Source organism: Cervus canadensis, chromosome 28 (assembly GCF_019320065.1).
Source record: "Cervus canadensis isolate Bull #8, Minnesota chromosome 28, ASM1932006v1, whole genome shotgun sequence".
Classification (NCBI taxonomy): domain Eukaryota; kingdom Metazoa; phylum Chordata; class Mammalia; order Artiodactyla; family Cervidae; genus Cervus; species Cervus canadensis.
This window is the reverse complement of record NC_057413.1, coordinates 48,185,063-48,191,290: the sequence shown is the minus strand read 5'-3', so window position 1 is coordinate 48,191,290 and position 6,228 is coordinate 48,185,063. Positions and strand designations below refer to the sequence as shown.

Below are 6,228 nucleotides of genomic sequence, written 5' to 3'. Positions count from 1 at the left end.
ACCCTTCTGCTAAGCACACCTGTTTAACGCTATGCCACTCCATCTCTGAAAAATGTCAAAATGTTAGCTTGTGTTTTGGTAGTAAACACGCCAGAGTGTATATCCATTTATCAGACTGCCAGGTTAAGAGACTGAGCAAGAATGGGGAGGTGGGGCTGGGGAGTTTGGACATATAGAATACAGGCGTCCAGTAGGGACATTAAGTGTTTTATTAAAAAAAGGGGGGGGGGGACAGGGGATCAGGGAAGAGACAGTAAGGTGGGATTTTGTAAAAATACGTATTCCCAAGCCCTGGTTCTAACTTCCACAAAGCTTACCTTTGTTCTAACCTACAAAGAACCTAAGCAAGGTCTTCATTAACAATTCTATGAGAACATGGACAAATAAAAATAATTTGAGATTGTGAGCACATTTCTTCTTTGAGTTTAATTTTACAATAATGTCTTATGTAATTTTTAACCAAAAATTACCTATACAATAACAGTATTCATTGATAGGCCAAGCACCTGAATTTACAATGAAAACCTACCCTTGAAAAAATCATCACCCAGATTTGCCCTCAACCCTTAACACTTTCGAAGACCATGTGCGTTTACGTTGTAGCACTTATTGTGGTTGTACTTTTATACTTAAGTGTTTCTTTGATTCATATGTGCCTCTTTCCCACTCCCTTCCCCCAACTAAATTATAAATTCTTGAGAGCAGGAAGTCTGTCTTTGCTTACTGTTTTTTATCATTGTATTCACAGTACACAGTTGCCTGGCACATTTAAGAGTGCTTGATAAAAATTCAGTAGAAGAATTAATGTGGTAGTAGTAGCTATTTTTTTTTAATTAACTCTGAATACTTAGCAATTTATAAGTGAGTAAAAGCTGTGTATTGCTGATTGTATTTCCTGGGTGCTTAATACTTCAGAAGCTGACTGTCCTCTTGCTTCTGTCCTGGATCTTTATCTATAAGGCACTGTCTATAGCAGTGAGTGAATATCAAGGCTTTCATCATTTCAACAGTATTCCAGAAAAGTGGTTGGTGCCAGGCTAGGAGGGGGACACTGCCCCTAAAGCTCCTACAAGAAAAACAGGATGGGAAGGGAGCAGTGCATTGACTTTAGAGTTAACAATAAAAAACTTTAGGGACTCTGATTTTCAGATGGCTCCTTTTCTCCTTTCAGCCAGATTTTATAGGCATTTTGAAGCAAAATTAAGCCCCAAATCCCTCTGATTTAGCTGAAGGAATAATTCACCCTTTCATAGCCCAGCATCCTGTTGTCACTTCATCACAATTCTAAATAAAGTGGTCAATTTTATTTCTGGAAGGAGACAACCAAAAGAGTTGCCATTGGAAAAGGAAGGAGTGGTGCTTTCACTTTTTATTTTGTATATTTTTTGTTTGAACATTCTGACCATGAAAATGCATTTTATATAAAATACAAATATTTTATATGCATATAAAATATGTACACATACAGGGAAGTTTTATGTCAGTGAGACTTCTCTGGTGCTGAGAATTGTAGACCAGATTTTTTTTCCCCTTCTGTATACTGTTATGTATTTAAAAAATTAATTTTTAAGAAAAGTTATCACTCAGGGCATTCCTGTCTTCACGGTCATCAGTTTTCTGTTATTACAAATAGGTCTTGCTGCTCTTCCCTCAAGACTTCCTAAATTCCTCTATTTCCATCAAGGTGAGGCAATATACATTGACTCTTCTGTTCCTCTTCCCTAGCTGTAGTTCCTATCTCTGTGGAGCGGGTTATGCATTTCCATTCATGCTGAATGGGCACTTAGACATTAAATTATATAAATCAAGATACCTGTCTTCACAAAGCTTACTTTAATGCAGGTATAGAAAAGATACCACAAAGTCTTTGTTGCATTCAAAGGGACACAAGATAACATATCTAGATGTGTTGATTAAAAGCTTTACAGGCTTTTGTTCCTTCCACTCATAAAGGATCAGGCAAGAAAAGTGTTTTGTAGTAAACAAGGGAAATGAACATGTTTAAGAGAAGCGAATGAACAAAGTGAAAAGAGAGACAGAGGGACTTCCCTGGCCTTTCAGTGGTTAGGACTCTGTGCTTCCACTGCCGGGGGCACGGGTTCGATCCTTGGTTGGAGAACTAGGATCCTGAGTGCTGCACAGTGTGGGCCACCCCAGCTCCCAAACCATCAAAGAAAAGAGACAGTTACATTATGGTAGAGGAAGATAGCAAAAAAATTAAATCAACCATGTTGAGGTACTGTTTTCTTTCATCTTCTCTGATACTTTGCCCTGCTAAAGTTCTATCCAACCCTCCATAGCCTGCCTACATAAGAATGATTATGATGACATTTACCCACTCTAACCCCCTTATCTTCATTTTTTTTCAGGAGCAATTGCAGAAGTCTAAAGATTTCTAGAAGGAAGGACCACAGAAGACATTTTTGTTCAAGGGAGGCAGGGACAGAAGCCATAGGAACAATGAGTGCCCCTGGGGCCAGTGGGCAGCATCACCTCTAGGGTCTGACTTCCAGAAGGTGCATATGATTGCTGGAGCAGGAATGGCTTGTGGAGAAGGTCCTGTTTATTTCACTGCCAGGAAATGGTGAGTTGGGTGAGTAAAATGTTATTTATGTCTGTATCTTTGTACCAGTAGAGGAGGAGCAAGATGAGGATAGGCACAGAAAGCATATATTTTAAACTTGCCACTCCTCATCTCAAATTATCTCCTAACTTCTATCTCTCATTTTGAGATTTCTTTTTATTTATTTATGGCTGCGCTGGGTGTTCGTTGCTGCATGCAGGCTTTGTCTAGTTGTGTCAAGTTGAGGCTACTCTTTAGTTGTATGTGGTCTTCTTATTGTGGTGTCTGCTCTTGTGGAGCACAGACTCTAGAGTGAGCGGGTTTCAATAGTTGTGGCGCACAAGCTTAGATGCCCCATGACATGTGAAATCTTCCCAGACCAGGGATCAAACCCATGTCCCCTGCATTGGCAGGCAGATTCTTTTTCGCTGAGCCACCAGGGAAGCCTTCATGTCTCATTTTATGCCCTGATACTTATGTTACAGCTGTGGGATTCAGACCTTCTTATCCGTCCCAGGCCCTGGGCCCAATGTTCCTAGCTAATAGAACATCTCCCATCTCAGTTTTAGCCTTCCTTACTGTTCCATACAAGAATCAGGGTAAAAATTGGGTATGTCCTTGGAGGAATGGAAAGTGTTAGTCACTCAGTCGTGTCTGATTCTTTTGAGACCCTTGAACTGTATGTAGCCCGCCAGGCTCCTCTATCCTTGGAATTTTCCGGGCAAGAATACTGGAGTGGGTTGCCATTTCCTTCTCCAGGGGACCTTCCTGACCCAGGAATTGAACTCGGGTCTGCCGCATCGCAGGCAGATTCTTTACTTTCTTGGCCACCAAGGAAGCCCGTCCTTGGAGGAGTGGGATATAAATAGACAAAGGAGTCTTAAGAAAGTGGGGACAATCACAGAGGATATGTTTGAAAAATTCTGGGATTTCGGATTTCAAGACAACTATTAGCAGTTTCCATTCAGTCTTACTTTTCTTCTACACACAATGAAACTTTTGGTATACAGAAAGAAGCAAGCATTTCAAAATACCAAGGAAACACCTTATTCTCTGTGCATCTAAAATGCCTGTAGGTGCTTCTTTTACTCCCTTTTGTGCTTTGAAACTGGACTCATGAACACAGGATGAGAACCTGACTTTTAGGTCCTTCAAACTCTGAGCTTTATTTAAATCTGAGCTGCCCCAACTCTAGATTTACCTTTAAAACTGTTATTAGCCTAGTTTTACTTATGATTTGTAAACCTGGTACTTTTAGAGCCCTTGAGGTCTACTGCCCAAATAAATCTGTAGTTTGGATAACTTTGAGGACTATTCATAACACTATAAATATAAAGAACTTCATAATGTACAGCCAAAACCATCAATAGAAGAAGAAAGAAGGAGTAAGGAGTGAAAAAAATCTCACAAGGCCTCTTTTTGCTGAACTTACATTCATTAAGGACTACTCATTCCTCAGGCATGACCCTGTGGATGAAGCAGTGGAAAGCAGCCTGGTGCCAGGGCTGCCAGCACTTTGTCACCACTACTTTCTATCCCTTGCTGCAGCTCAAAATCTGTTTTTCATCAGCTACCACATTCCTCTGCTCAGGGACAATCAATGGTATGGGTCACAGCTTTCATTCCAAAATGATGACTCACCTACCTACCAGCCTCTGGTTTGCTGCTTAGACCTCCCTTTGTCAATGATGTCTGGGGGTCCACCTCTGAGATATGCTGATCTGGGGCATGGGCAAGGGAAAGCAAACATTTTCTAGAATAATATTTTTCCATTTGGAAAAAAATTTTCCCTTTTAAAATTTGATATGCTACAGTTCATATATGTTATTAATGAGTAATAATTATTGATATAATTACTGATTAATAATAAACCTTTTTAATTGAAATATTCATATAACATTAAATTTCACATAACACGATTCATCATTTTAAAGTGTACAGTCCAGTGGTTTTTATTATCTTGAAGCTTGTGCAGTAACCCCCATTGTCTAACTCCAGAATATTTCCATCACTCTCTTAAAAACACATCCCAATTAGCAGACATTCCCAATTATCCCCTGTCCCAAAGCCACCAGCAATCATCAATCTGCTTTGTGTCTTTATGAATTTACCTATTCTGGACAATTCATTATAAATAGAGTCATATAATATGTGGTCTTTTGTGTTTGGTTTCTTTCACTTAACATTTTCAAGGTTCATCCATGTTGTGCAATGTATCAGTAATTCATTAGTATTTTGTAAGTGTAAGTGTTAGCTGCTCAGTCATGTCTGACTCTTTGCAACCCCATGGACTGCAGCCCGCCAGTCTCCTCTGTCCATGGGATTCTCCAGGCAAGAATACTGGAGTGGGCTGCTGTTGAATAATATTCCCCTATATAGATATACCACATTTTGTTTGTCCATTAGTTGGTAGACGTTTGGATTATTTCCACTTTTTGGTTATTATGCTGCTGTGAACATTTGTGTACAGGTATTTGTGTGGATGTGTTTTTCAGTTCTCTTGGATATGTACTGGCAACTGTTTTTAAAAAATACAGTTTTTATTAAAGTATAAAGTGCATACAAAAAACAAAAGCACACACACCACAAGTGTTAAGCTCAGTACTTTTCACAAAGTGAACACTTTGTGTAATGCTTTGGGTAATCAACACCCAAATCAAAAAATGGAATGTGACCAGCACCCCTGAAGCCTCTCTCATATTCTCTTGGCAGTCACTACTTTCCTGAATGTAACTGCTATCTAAAGTGGGTTTTGTTTTTGTTTTATGCAGGTGAAATTCACATAACATAAAGTTAGCCACTTTAAAGTGAACAATTCAGTGGCATTTAGTACATTCCCAATGTTGTACATCCAAAACCTCTGTCCAGTTCTAAAACATTTTCACTACCACAGAATAAAACCACTATACAGTTAGTTCCCATTCCTGCCTCTCCTGGCAATCACCAGTTTTCTTTCTGTCTTTCTGGATTTAACATATTCTGGATATTTCATACACATGAAGTCATACAATAGTGATTTTTCTGTTTTCTTTCACTTGTAATAGTGTTTCTGAGGTTCATGTATCAGTGTTCCATTATTGTTTTATGGCTGAATAATATTCCACTGTCTGTGTATACCACAATTTATTTATACATTCATCTGTTGATAGACATTTAGGTTGTTTCCACCATTTGGCTGTTGTGCACATTACTGTTGCAAACATTTATGCATAAGTACTTGTTTTGAGTACCTGTTTTCAGTTATTTTCAGTATGTACCCAGAAGTGGAATTGCTGGGTCATATGTTATTATATATTTAACATTTTTAGGAACCACCAAACTGTTTTCCCAGCACCTGAATCATTTTACATCCCTTCCAACAATCCAGTTTCTCCATATTCATGTGTGCATGCATGCTTAATCACTCAGTTGTGTCCAACTCTTTGTGACCCCATGGTCTGTAGCCCCCGAGTCTCCTCCATCCATGGGATTATCCCAGCGCAAAAATTCTGGAGTGGGTTGCCATTTCCTCCTACAGGGATCTTCCTACCCAAGAGTCAAACCCATGTCTCCTTTGGCTCCTGCATTGGCAGGCAGATTCTTTACCACTGCGCCACCTGGGAAGTCCCTCCATATTCATAGCACTGGTTAAATTCCTTTTTCATGTATTATAACCATCCCAATAT

The 6,228-nt window shown here is 39.3% G+C and overlaps 1 protein-coding gene across 3 annotated transcripts in view; it reads left to right on the top strand.

Moving 5' to 3' along the window:
* Positions 1-225: 225 nt before the first annotated feature.
* CRIP3 (cysteine rich protein 3) overlaps positions 226-6,228 on the top strand; it is a 23,230-nt gene continuing 17,227 nt past the window's right edge. For 2 of the 3 annotated variants that reach the window (XM_043449676.1, XM_043449675.1), the window contains exons 1-2: positions 228-1,684; positions 2,370-2,593. The gene's annotated coding sequence lies outside the window, so the exon portion shown is untranslated. Of the gene's footprint in view, positions 1,685-2,369; positions 2,594-6,228 lie in introns of all 3 variants that reach the window. The other variant, XM_043449673.1, reaches the window with a different exon arrangement.